Source organism: Hordeum vulgare, chromosome 4H (assembly GCF_904849725.1).
Source record: "Hordeum vulgare subsp. vulgare chromosome 4H, MorexV3_pseudomolecules_assembly, whole genome shotgun sequence".
Taxonomy (NCBI): Eukaryota; Viridiplantae; Streptophyta; class Magnoliopsida; order Poales; family Poaceae; genus Hordeum; species Hordeum vulgare.
In genome coordinates this window covers 163,893,017-163,907,126 of record NC_058521.1, presented here as the reverse complement: position 1 = coordinate 163,907,126, position 14,110 = coordinate 163,893,017, and the positions used below count along the sequence as shown (strand labels likewise).

General features: G+C 41.1%; 2 non-coding genes across 2 annotated transcripts; both read left to right on the top strand.

Moving 5' to 3' along the window:
• The first annotated feature begins 786 nt into the window (after positions 1-786).
• LOC123451608 lies at positions 787-884 on the top strand. Its single transcript, XR_006632443.1, has one exon. It is a non-coding gene; the product is annotated as a small nucleolar RNA Z101 (small nucleolar RNA).
• A 59-nt stretch (positions 885-943) lies between these two features.
• Positions 944-1,027, top strand: LOC123451617. Its single transcript, XR_006632450.1, has one exon. It is a non-coding gene; the product is annotated as a small nucleolar RNA Z102/R77 (small nucleolar RNA).
• The last annotated feature ends 13,083 nt before the right edge of the window (positions 1,028-14,110 follow it).

Below are 14,110 nucleotides of genomic sequence, written 5' to 3'. Positions count from 1 at the left end.
ATCGGTGTAGTGCTGCTGTGTACGCATACCTTGTAGGGAGTCATTCATCATGTGTTGGCAATTTTTGTGATAAGTTGTGGATGCTTTTGGCCATGAAGAGTGGATATCGTGGCTCTGAAACTACTCTTTTTATCAGTCTAGTCTTGATTAAATCTAGATTGTGTGTACTTATAGATGTAGACTTTTTTTGTTGGTACTTGCTAACTGGTGGGCTGTGTGGGATTATGTAAGATGTTTATGTCAGGTGATAAATGATTCTGTGATGAATTTGGTGCTCTATTAAGAGCACTCACTTGGGTTTGTTCACTCAAAATGACATCATATTCCTGCAGTTTAGTTCTTAGTCATAAGTGGCAATGTGTGGCTTGAGTGAATCTTTAGTGTACTTTTTTTTGTGCCTGTGTTGTATGACCCTAGTGCCATGGAAGGTATCTCTCTGCCCCCTCTATGTGTCATGTTATGCTTTGGGTGGGTGCCTTCCCATTTTCTTATTGCACATGGCATGCATGTAAACTGAAAATTTCTCCCTGTTTGTTTGTGTACGATGAATACTTTTGTTGTCTCTCTCTTGTGATGATATATGTAGTTGCACTGGCTAGGGAGATGAGGATATAATTACATTATTGATGGATGATATGATGTCCCATGAATCATGTATTAGCTCTATCTGATCACATCCCATACTGGTTTTATTCTGTGTCTTGCACCAAATAAAACTTTGCAGTTTGTCTAGTTTTTCTTATTTAATTTGTCGCCAGTTTTTGTTTTGTTGTGTTGAGAGTGGTGTCGATGCAGATGAGGAGACACAAGTTTATGGGCAATTTGCGTCTGTGGCATTTCTGTGATGCCACACTCATTTTCATCTTGGAGATCTGATGCACCCACCTTACACACGTTTTTTGTGTTCTTAGTACCTTTCTTTAAAAAAAAATTAATTGGTGAGAGATTAGATGATGAATGAGATTAATTTCCCTATTGGTTTGATTGGGAGATATGATGGCCTCTACTGAACCGAATATGATCATCCTCTTGTTTCTGAAAGAACACAATGTGTTCCTGCTTGCCCCATCATGTTCCTTAATCATGTTAATTGCACTTCCTTAATGATGTTCCTGCTTGCTAATTGTTCTTGATTTTTGTGATTACATAAAAACTATTCTCACTTGTGAGCTTTCATTTTTTGTTTTGGATAAGAGCCTTATCATGCACCGGCAGCAGCAAGTTTTCTTCCCAAGCAAGGTTTTCTCAAGGTATACTAAAAAAACAATCTAGACCATGTTACTCATGATGAGAATGATGAAATCATGCTTCTTCTTTTTTGGATACATACAATTGGTTTCTGATATGGAAATGCTCATTATTCTAGTGCTAGGGTGGATGGAGATGAAGACGCATTTCAAACTGTGCTAGAGTTCCATGACCCGCTAGACAGAACTCACTAGTTAACTAATGCTCTATTGGCTGATGGCTGCTAGTGCTAGGGTGGATGAAGATGCGTTTCAAACTGTGCAAGGAATGCTCGTGTTGTCAGGAGTTTCGTGAGCACGGTAACTTTGATGAGGTAAAACTTTCGTTACATCATTAACCTGCTCACTTTTTACCACTGGTCAATGACTGAAAAACAAGGATCATATAGATTAGATTTTCTTAGTTGTTGATTTATTTTTGAAAATTGGTTACTATAGTTCTTTCACTATTAGCATGTACACTTGTCCTTACTGGTGTTGTGCCTCAACAGTCATTTTATTCAAGAGTGCTCTAAATCCATTGCGCATATGAGATTTTAACAACTTAATCTGGTTCCACTTTCTTGACAAATTTGTGCAAAATGTTTTCAGGTACTCAACCTATTGATGCACATGGACATGATAACTCTCTAGCGTTTATGGAGCAACCAACCTGTAATCATGGACCTTATTGTCTTGTAGACCATTTGGTGTTTTGAGTGTTTTGGAGCTTGCACTTTGTGCATGTAGATACAAACTTGTGTGTTCTGGACCATCTGAAGTCTCTCATAGTAACCAATAGTCTTTATCTTTTTGTGACTTGTGTGTTCTAGATGATTGTTAAGATGGTCAAAACTATGCTTCCTCTAGGTTAATTTGTTTGTCAACTTGCGTTCAATGTATGTGCATGTTTATAAACATATTTTCATTGTGGTGCAATATGTGTTTATCTTGAACCTTCTTGTGGGTGTGAGGATAATAATTGAATATTTTTAGAGCTGGTAGTATAACCTGTGACGCACCATGAGCTATACTAATGACAGACCTGAGAGGCATACTAATGGCGCACTTGGGAGGCATACTAATGGCGCACCTGGGAGGCATACTAATGGCGCACCCGGGAGGCATACTAATGGCGCACCATGAGCTATACTAATGGCGCACTGCCTGGTGCGCCATTAGTATACCAGATACTAATGGCGCACCGTGAGCAATACTAATGGCGCACTACCTGGTGCACCATTAGTATACCAGATACTAATGGCGCACTTGTAGTGCGCCATTAGTAAAAAAAATCTAATGGCCTGATGCTAGTGGCGCACCTATAGTGCGCCATTAGTAGCAAAAAATGGTGCGCCATTAGAAGGCCTTTTCCTAGTAGTGTAATGATAAAAATGAACTCATTCCACAAAAAATGTGGCTGGCTATAGAATGGTAATTGATTTTATAAAGTTAAGCAAAGCTACTAAAAAGATCATTATCCTTTACCTTTCGTAGACCAAATGATAGAAAGAGCACACACATTTTTTGCTTTCTAGATGGCTATTCTGGTTTCTCTCAAATACCTGTGTCACAACGCGATGAAGACAAAACCACCTTCACTTGTCATTTTGGAATCTATGCTTATAGACGTATGCCTTTTGGATTATGTAATGCACCTGCTACCGTTGAAAGATGTATGACTGCTATATTCTCTGATTTTTGTGAAAAGATTGTTGAGGTAGTAATGGATGATTTTTCTGGTTACGGAACTTCTATTGATGATTGCTTAAGAAACCTTGATCGAGTTTTACAGAGATGTGAGCAAACTAACTTTGTGTTGAATTGGGAGAAGTGCCACTTTATGGTGAATGAAGGTACTGCCTTGGGCCATAAAATTTCCAAATGGGGTATTGAGGTGGATAATGCTAAAGTTTATGCAATTGACAAGATGCCATGTCCTAAAATATCAAAGGTATGCGTTGTTTCCTTGGACATGATAGTTTCTATAGGAGGTTTGTTAAAGACTTCTCTAAAATTTCTAGTCCTCTTACCACTTTATTACAAAAGGATGTTCATGCCGTGTTCAATGATGAATGCGTAGAAGTCTTTGAAACATTTAAGAAAGCCTAAACTTATGCACCTATTGTTCAACTACTTGACTGGAACTTGTCATTTGAAATTATGTGTGATGCTAGTGATTATGATGTTGGTGTTGTGCTAGGAAAAAGAGTTTATAAGGAACTAAATGTCATTCATTATGCTAGTAAAATTCTAGACAGCATCCAGAGAAATTATGCTACCACAGAAAAAGAATTCTTAGCAGTTGTATTTGCTTGTGATAAATTCAGATCTTTTATTGTTGATTCTAAAGTAATTGTTCAGATTGATCATGCTGCTATTAAATATCTTATGGAAAATAAAGATGCTAACACTAGACTTATTAGGTGGGTTCTCCTGCTATAGGATTTTTTTTGCGTATCATTGATAGGAAACTAGGTGAGAACCATGTAGTTGATAATTTGTCTAAGTTGGAAAACATTCTTGATGAACCACTACCTATTGATGATAGTTCTCCTGATGAACAACTAGCCGTGGTCAATGTTTCTCATATCACACCATGGTTTGCTGATAACGCTAATTACATTGTTGCTAAATACATAGCACCTAGTTTCACCTATCAACGAAAGAAAAAAATTCTTCTTTGATTTAAGACCTTATTTTTGGGATGACCCACATCTTTACAAAGAGGGAGTTTATGGTATTGTTAGATATTGTATACCTGAGCATGAACTGGAATAAATCCTTTGGATGTGTCATTCCAAGTATTATGGAGGACACCATGTGAGAGATGGAACTGCACACAATGTAATATAGTCTAGATTTTATTGGCCTACTCTTTTCAAAGATGCTCGTAAGTTTATCCTCTCTTCTGATGAATGTCAATGAATTGGTAACTTTAGTAGACGTGAGGAAATACCTATGAATTATCCACTTGTTACTCAACCATTTTATGTTTTGGGATTTTATTATATGGGACGTTTTCCTTCCTCCAATGGGTATACACACATTTTGGTTGTTGTTGATTATGTCACTAAATAAGTAGAAGCTATTGCAACCAATAGTGTTGATCATAACACCTCTATTAATATGCTTAAGGAAGTTATTTTCCCACGCTTTGGAGTCCCTAGATACTTAATGATTGATGATGGTTTACATTTTATTCATGGTGCATTCCATAAGTTGTTTGCTAGATATGATGTTAACCATAGAATTGCATATCCCTATCATCCTCAGTCTAGTGGTCAAGTAGAATTAAGGAATGGAGAAATAAAATTGATATTGCAAAAGACTGTCAATAGGTCCCGAAAGAATTAGTCTAAGAAATTAGATGATGCATTGTGGGCTTATATAACAACTTATAAAAATCATATGGGCATGTATCCTTCCAAAATGGTTTATGAGAAAGCATGTCATTTACCTCTTGAGTTGGAACATAAAGCTCATTGGGCAATTAAAGAACTCAACTATGATTTCAAAATTGCCCGTGAAAAGAGGTTATTTGATATTAGCTCATTAGATGAATGGAGAACCCAAGCTTATGAAAATGACAAACTATTCAAAGAAAAAGTTAAAAGATGGCATGACAAAAGAATCCAAAAGAGATAATTCAAAGTTGGTTAATATGTTCTAGTGTACAATTCTTGTCTTGGATTCTTTGCAAGAAAACTTCTGTCCAAATGGGAAGACCATATATCGTCGAAGAAGTTTATCGGTCTGGAGCTATTAAGATGAATAATCCCGAAGTCACTAACACGAAGGTGGTCAATGGACAAAGAATAAAGCACTATATTTCAAGTACACCAATTAATGTTGAAACAAATATTATCCAAACCATGACACCGAATGAGCACATTAAGGAGACCTTCCAGAACACCCCAGAACCTTTAAAAGGAATAGGTATGTGATACGGTAAGTAAACGATCTCAGAAAATCCACAAAAATGTTTTTGGCAGTTTTGGAATTCTAGAAAATTTAGGAAACTGAGAAACACATGGGAAGGCAACCCAAGTGTCCGCTAGACACGAGATCGCACCAGGCCCCCTAGCGCGACATGATGTCTAGTAGGACCCTCAGGTACTTTCCCGACTGTGTTTTCTTGTGGAACATGTATTCCCTTATGTAAAAAATCTCTCTCCATATGTATATCTCCTGATGATTTGACCCCTGTACCACGGAGAAATCCTCTATTCTGGTTTTGTGTTGTTTTTCTGATAGATCTATATTACCATGGCCTCATCAAGCTCCTCCAAGGACAAGTTCTTCGAGAAGGTCATCAATACCTACTTGCGGGAGGTGATGAAGCATCCTCAAACCATATATATGCGTGATGGGGTGCTTCACATCCGAGATGTTCAAGTGCCGAAGAAGATGAGAACCGTGGAAGCTAGGCTCTAGGCGATGGAGAGGAGTTCTTAAGGTGCCAAGGCGTGGTGGAGCATTCACTCAATGCCAACCGCACCATGTTCATGGATTGCACCCGTGATCTAAAGGTGGATAGCAGCCCCCTCGAGAATATCGTCTTCACCCTCAACGATCAAATCAACTTTCTACAAGGCCAAGTATTTGATCTTCAAAATCAAATCTTTAGTATGGACAAAGGTTTAAAGGTATGAGTTTGGCTGCCAATCATAGGACTCCGGGGACTCGTGTCTCTTCTTATAATGGTGAGCCACTGCCATGGAAGCTAGAGGACAAGTTCGACGTTGCCTCATCCTCTACACCACCACCTCCATCTTCACCAGCAAAGAAGGAGGCTTGAGTTCACGGGTATGGGCACTCCCCTTGGCCTGTGCCAAGCTTGGGGAGGCGCCCCGGTATCGTATCACCATCACCCTTATTTTTCTTTATCCATCCTAGTTTCATCTTTAGCTATTCTGAAATCTAGTCAAATAAAAGTTTAGTTCAATCTTTTTCTTTTGAGTGCTAGTTTTGTGATCTATCTATCTATCTATCTAATCGAGTGAGAATTACATAATAAAGTTTAGTTTGAGTTTTTCTTCTCTACTTTCTTGCTGCAATCAAAATAAAGAAAATAATGAGAAACATCATACGCCAATCTTATAGTAAGTAGTGGCATCACGTAAGGAAGATTGACAAACTTAACATTGGTTTATGATGCAACACATGAAAGAATTAATAAAGAGAAGTTTTACATGAAAATACACTATCCTTGACATCTTTTATGATTGTGAGACCCCATTATTTATAATATGCCAAAACTAGTGACATTAGACAAGTAAGACAATGTAATGATCTATGCTTGTTCACATTCACATATAAGTTATATTGTTATAGATCCTCTAACATGTGGTGCTTGCCCAATACCTTTGTTAGACAAAAACTCCACACTAAGTAGAGATACTACTTGTGCGTCCAAAACCTTAAACCCAAACCTATGTTTCTAGAGTCCACCATACCTACCTATGGATTGAGCAAGATCCTTCAACTAAGTTGTCAGCTCTGCACTAATCAATAAAAATTGCTTCTAAACATGTTTGATCATTTAGAGTAAGGGAAATTAAGCGTTGTACTAACTTGTGCTGGTGATAATAAAAGCGATGGACTACATAATAAAAGTTACGATCACAAAGGGCAATATAACGTGACTTTCCTTTGCACTAAGAGATTTAGCATACAACCTAAAAGCGCATGACAACCTTTGCTTCCCTCGACGAAGGGCCTATCTTTTACCTTTATGTATTTACTTTTAAGCAAAAGCCAAAGTATTTTCCACTTCTTCGTTTATCTTATCTTTGGCAAACATCATGTGGTGGGGAAAGATCTAAACATATATATCAAGCTGACTGTGGCTGGTATGAATTATTATTGGTGACATCACCCTAGAGGTGAATACATTGGGAGGCAATGCTATAAGATCCTATCTTTCTCTGTGTCCGGTTGAAATCTTTTTCTCATATGTACGCGGTGAGTGTTAGCAGTCATAGAAGACTAAATGATGGTTCAGTATGTAGACTTGCTTAAAATATCCAACATGTGACCCTTCCTGAAAATATTATGAATTCTGTTGCAAAGTTGACTGAGAACATAGTTTGTTAGTTTTCTATCATGGTATTTCCGGGACAGATGCCATGGGGTGGCTTAACTTGTGGATTGGGGATGATGGGCGCCGCCGACGTCTGGGAATGGATGTAGGCGCAACACACATGACACCAGTATACCCAGGTTCAGGGCCCTCCGATGAGGTAAAACCCATAGTCATTCCTGTGTGACTATATGTGAATCACAACACAAAGGTTGCTCCATGAGCTGTTCGTGAGGAGGGCGACGGAGCACTGGCTGTCGGTCTCACTGCCTCAGGTGGTGTTCTACGAGTGGTTGTGGGAGGCTAAAACAAGTGAACGTGCCCCTCTCTGTGGGCAGGGGCGTGGATTTATAGTGCACGCAGGAGTTATAGTGGTAATGGTTCGACTGTGAGGTAGGGGCCGGCTGCCAGCCTCTTGGGCTGGCTGCGGGGCCCACCTGTGTAGGGTCTTGTCATGGGCCCACCGGTCATGTGCATCAGCGGCCGACGCGCCGAGCTGTCAGGGCGTGGGCAACAGAGGGGAACTTTGCTACAGGACAACCTTGCCCGGTCAGGGTCGGGGCCCGTGTAGCCTCGCTGACCCTCCCATCATCACACTGTAGCGGGGCCGTATATATCAGCACATACTGCTATCGTGATAGCCTCTGATCATTCGTCTTGGCTTGTGTGTGTACGATGGTACGGCCAGATGGGACTGGAGCCGGCCATCTGGCTGGTGGTGGGCCAGCCGACCGGTCGAGCCTCGCCAGGCGGCTGGGTACGCGTTAAAGAGGAGGCCAGCTACGCCAGCCGGCTAGGTATGTGTGTCCCAAAAGGGGCGGCTATCACCAGCCGGCCGGTCTTGGGTTGGTCGAAGGGGCCGGCTACCGCCAGCCGACCGAACTTGTGACTCGAAGGGGCCAGATACTGCCAGCCGGCCGGGCATGCACGGGCCAAAGGGGCCGGCTATCGCCAGCCAGTCAGACTTGTGTTGGCCGAATGGGACAGCTATCGCCAGCCTGCCTCGGGGGGCCAGGCGGGCCCAAATGTCTTTGAGACGACTAATATCCGCTCTTGGTATACCCAGGGGTAGTATTCCCGTCAGTAGCCCTTGAAACCGTTGGGGTCCGAAGGCTTCCAGGCAAGGGGGGAATGCTGTTTTTTCCCCGCACCTGAAGGACTTGTCGAAGTGGGTCGGCCAGCCACAGCCGACAAGCAGCAAGGCTCAGTGCGAGCGGGAGTGGCAGCCGGCCACTTCCCAACAGGCGGAAGCGGCGCCTTGGGTTCTCCGCGTAGCCTTGGTTCCAGAGCCGAGTGGAAATCGCCACGCGTCGACCAACGACGTGCGACAGGCCCGACACTTTCTGCAAGATGGGACTGCACTACACGGCCAGGCTGGCCTGCTCCTATCCCACAGACAACAGTGCCAGAAGTTGACACATTGACAGAGGCTGGGCTTGCGTTGGTTCTTCCCTTGAAGAGGAAAGGGTGATGCAGCACAGGAGCAGTAAGTATTTCCCTCAGTTTGAGAACCAAGGTATCGATCCAGAAGGAGGGTCTCGTCAAGTCCAGAGTACCTGCGCAAACACAAACAATCTTGCACCCAACGCTTCAAAGGGGTTGTCAATCCCTTCAAGATTGTTTGCAAAGTGAGATCTGAAGGCGAAAAGTGCAACGAAGTAAAAAGTGTAAGGCTGAAAATATGGTGTGGAGTAGACCCTGGGGGCCATAGTGTTCACTAGAGGCTTCTCTCAAAATAGCAAGTATTATGGTGGGTGAACAAATTACTGTCGAGCAATTGATAGAACCGCGCAAAGTCATGACGATATCTAAGGCAATGATCATGCATATAGGCATCACGTCCGAGACAAGTAGACTGATACTTTCTGCATCTACCACTATTACTCCACACATCGACCGCTATCCAACATGCATCTAGTGTATTGAATTCATGATGAACAGAGTAACGCTTTAAGCAAGATGACATGATGTAGAGAGATAATCTCAAACCAATGATGAAGCCCCATCTTTTTGCCCTTGATGGCAACAACACGATGCGTGCCTCGCTACCCCTTCTGTCACTGGGTGAGGTCACCGCACGGTACGAACCCAAAACCAAGCACTTCTCCCATTGCAAGAATCATAGATCTAGTTGGCCAGACAAAACACACAACTCGAAGAGAATTACAAGGATATGAAATCATGCATAAGAGAGATCAGAAGAAACTCAAATAAGATTCATAGATAATCTGGTCATAAATCCACAATTCATCGGATCTCGACAAACACACCGCAAAATAATATTACATCGGATAGATCTCCATGAAGATCATGGAGAACTTTGTATTGAATATGCAAGAGAGAGAAGAAGTCATCTAGATACTAGCTATGTACCCGTAGGTCTATGGTCAACTACTCACGCATCATCGGAGAGGTCATGGTCTTGATGGAGAAGCCCTCCGTGTCCGAATCCCCCTCTCCGGCAGGGCACCATGGCGTGCCCTAGATGGGATCTTGCGGAGACAGAAGCTTGCGGCGGCGGAAAAGCGATTGCGATGATCTCCTGATTTTTTCTGGAATTTATGGGATTATATAGGCGAAAGACCTAGGTCAGGGGACCTCCAGGGGGCCCACAAGCCTGGATGGCGCGACCCTCCCTAGCCGCGGGGTGGGGGCTTGTGGGGCCCCTCGAGCTCCTCTGGCTTGGCTCCCAAGTTCTCCGATCTTCTTCCATTCCAAAAAAAATCTTTTCGGGGATTTTCTTCTGTTTGGACTCCGTTTCAAAATCTCCTCTGAAAGGGGTCAAAAACATGGAAAAAATAGGAACTGGCACTTGGCACTGAGTTAATAAGTTAGTCCCAAAAAATATATATAAGGCATACAAAACATCCAAAGTTTGACAAGACAATAGCATGAAACCATCAAAAATTATAGATATGTTGGAGACGTATCAAGCATCCCCAAGCTTAACTCATGCTCGTCCTCGAGTAGGGAAGTGATAAAGAATGAATTTTTGATGTGGAATGCTACCTAGCATAGTTGTCCTTCGCAACTTCTTTCACGTGACATGAATGTTCAGATCCGTAAGATTCAAAACAATAGTTTGCTATTGACATGAAAACAATAATACTTCAAGCAAACTAGCAAGGTAATCATGAACTTTCAAAATAACAAGGCCAAAGAAAGTTATCCCTACAAAATCATATATTCTGGCTATGCTCCATCATCCTCGCACAACTAATGTAAATCATGCACAACCCCAGAATTGGCCAAGTAATTTTTTCGCACTCTTACTTTCTCAAACTTTTTATAACTAACACGCAATACATGAGCGCGAGCCATGGACATAGCAGTATAGGTGGGATAGAGTGTGGTGGTGGTTGTGAGACAAAAAGGAGGAGATGGTCTCATTGACTCGGCGTGTCAATAGGCTATGGAGATGCCCATTAATAGATATCAATGTGAATGAGTAGGGATTGCCATTCAAGAGATGCACTAGAGCTATAAGTATGTGAAAGCTCAAGAGGATAACTAGTGGGTGTGCATCCAACTTGCTTGCTCACGAAGACCTAGGGCAATTTTGAGGAAGCCCATCATTGGAATATACAAGCCAAGTTATAAAACGAAGATTCCCACTAGCATATGGTAGTGAAAAAGCAAGAAGCTCTCAATCATGAAGAACATGGTGCTAACATGAAGCACAAGTGTGGAAAAAGATAGTAGCATTGTCCCTTCTCTTTTTTTTTTCATTTGGGCTCTTAGGCCTCTTTTTTTCTTGTCTTTTCTTTTCACTTTTTTTTTGTTTTTGGGCTCTGTGGCCTCTATTTTTTTCCTCACATAGGACAATGCTCTAATAATGATGATCATCACACTTTTATTTACTCACAGCTCAAAGATCACAATGATGATGACTCCAAAGGAAATGCCTCCGGCATTGTACCGGGATGTGCAACGATCTAGCATGGCGTATGACGTTGAAACATCTCGCTAGCTATCTTACGATCATGCAATGGCAATATGAGAGTGACAACACAAGTCATGAAACAGAACGGTGGGAGTTACATGGCAATATATCTCGGAATGGCTATGAAAATGCCATAGTATGTAGGTATGGTGGCTGTTTTGAGGGAGGCATATGGTGGTTTTGTGCACCGGCGAGAGTTGCATGGTACTAGAGAAGCTAGCAATGGTGGAAGGGTGAAAGTGCGTATAATCCATGGACTCAACATTAGTCTTAAAGAACTCACATACTTGTTGCGAAAGTTTTTATTAGTAATCAAAACAAAGTGCTAAACGCATACTCCGAGCGGAAGGGTTGGTAGGTGTAAACCATCGCGCGATCCCGACCTCAACACAAAGGATGACAATCAATAGGTCAATTATGCTCCAACTTCCTAACATAGCGGTTCACCGTACGTGCATGCTACGGGAATCACTAACTCCAACACAAGTATCTCTAGATTCACAACACCCTACTAACATAACTCTCAATATTACCGAATTCACATCTCAAAACTAACTGAGAGGAATCAAAACTTCTCTTTCTACTCAATGCACATGAAGATGGAGGTTTTTTTGCATCCTCTTTGAGTACCTAGCACATTTGGGACTACTTTCATAGTATAAGCCAACTACCAAATCATGCACCGCCGTGCTCTAAAGATATAAGTGAAGCACAAGAGCAAAAGTATCTAGCTCAAAAGATATAAGTGAAGCACTAGAGCAAAAGTATTTAGCTCAAAAGATATAAGTGAAGCACTAGAGCAAAAGTATCTAGCTCAAAAGATACAAGTGAAGCACTATGAGCATTCTAGCAAAATCACGATGAGTGCATGTCTCTCTCTCTCAAAAAGATTTGCAGCAAGGATGATTGTGTCACAACAAAAATAAAAGACTCCTAAGATACAAGACGCTCCAAGCAAAACACATATCATGTGGTGAATAAAAATATAGCTCCAAGTAATGTTACCGATGGATTGAAGACGAAAGAGGGGATGCCTTCCCGGGCATCCCCAAGATTAGGCTTTTTGGTGTCCTTGAATTTGGCTTGGGATGCCTTGGGCATCCCCAAGCTTGAGATCTTTCCACTACTTATCTCTTTGTCCATGAGAACATCACCCAAAACTTGAAAACTTCACAACACAAAACTTAAACAGAAACTTGTGATAACATTAGTACAAGAAAACAAACAACCACTTCTTTTGGTACTGTAGCAAACTTAAATTCCATCTATATTGATGCTGGGCTACTGTATTCTCACTTTTCGATGGCTAGTACCCCCCTATACTAACCATAGTTTCATCAAAACAAGCAACCAACTCAACAAAAACAGAATCTATCAAAAACGGACCAGTCTGTAGCAATCTGTATACTTCGTATTCTTCTGGTACCTCAAAAAATCTGAAACATTACAATGGCCTGGGAAAAAAGCATATCAACCAGAAGAAAGAAGAATCAACTCAAAAGCTCTTTCTTAATAAAAATGAAAAATCATCTCGTGAGTGAAACGTTTCTGTCTTTTTTGAGCAGGATCAAACAACCATTACCAAGACTAGTCATAAAGGTTTTGCTTGGCTCAAACACAAAAAGAAACACAAAAAACAGAATCTCAACAGAATTATTAAAGTGTGTATGCAACAAAACATAAAGAAAAAGATAAATTCATTGGGTTGCCTCCCAACAAGCGCTATTGTTGAACCCCTTAGCTAGGCATTGATAATTCAATGATGGTCACACAAAAGACAAGAATTGAAGCACATCGAGAGCATCATAAAGCATGTGAACATCACATCTAAGTCTAACATACTTCCTATGCATAGGCATTTTTAAGGAAAACATATTGTCAAGACAACCAATAGTTACCATATGCAAGGAAGAAGAAAGAGACAATAGCAATCTCAACATAACGAGAGGTGATTTAGTGATATGAAAGTTTCTACCACCATATTTTCCTCTCTCATAATAATTACATGTGGGATCATATTCGAATTCAACAATGTAACTATCACATGGGGTATTCTTTTCATGATCCACATGCATGCAAAGTTGACGCTCTTCAAAAATAGTGGGATTATCATCAACTAAAGTCATGACTTCTCCAAACCCACTTTCAATAATATTGCAAATATCATATTCATCATGAGGCTTAATTCTTTTTTCAAGATCATAAGAAAAATCATCGCCCCACTCATGATCATTGCAACAAGTAGTGGACATAGCAAAACTAGCATCCCCAAGCTTAGGGTTTTGCATATTTTTAGCATGATTGTCACTAATAGAATTTATAGTGAAACCATTGCAATCATGCTTTTCATCCAAGGAGCCCTCGTGAATCACTTCATAAATTTCTTCCTCACAATTTTTAGATTCACGCATCTCAAGCAAAACTCTATAAAGATAGTCAAGTGCACTCTACTCACTAGCAATTGGATCAACATAATTGGATCGCTTAAAGAGATTAGCAAGTGGATGAGGATCCATATCACTAGATTTTCAGCAAGCGAAGATGCAAGCATATTGAAGGCACATGGCACACAAGCGAACAGAAAGCAAGTGAGAGAAAAGGGCGAACGAAAAAGGCAAAATGGTGAAGTGGGGGAGAGGAAAACGAGAGGCAACTAGCAAACAAAGTAAATGCAAGAGATGAATTTGCGACACTTACTTGGATGAGTTCTTGACTTGATCTTCCTCCCCGGCAACGGCGGTAGAAATTCTTCTGCTATCCCACAAACAACAGCGCCAGAAGTTGAAAGATGTATGACTGCTATATTCTCTGATTTTTGTGAAAAGATTGTTGAGGTAGTAATGGATGATTTTTCTG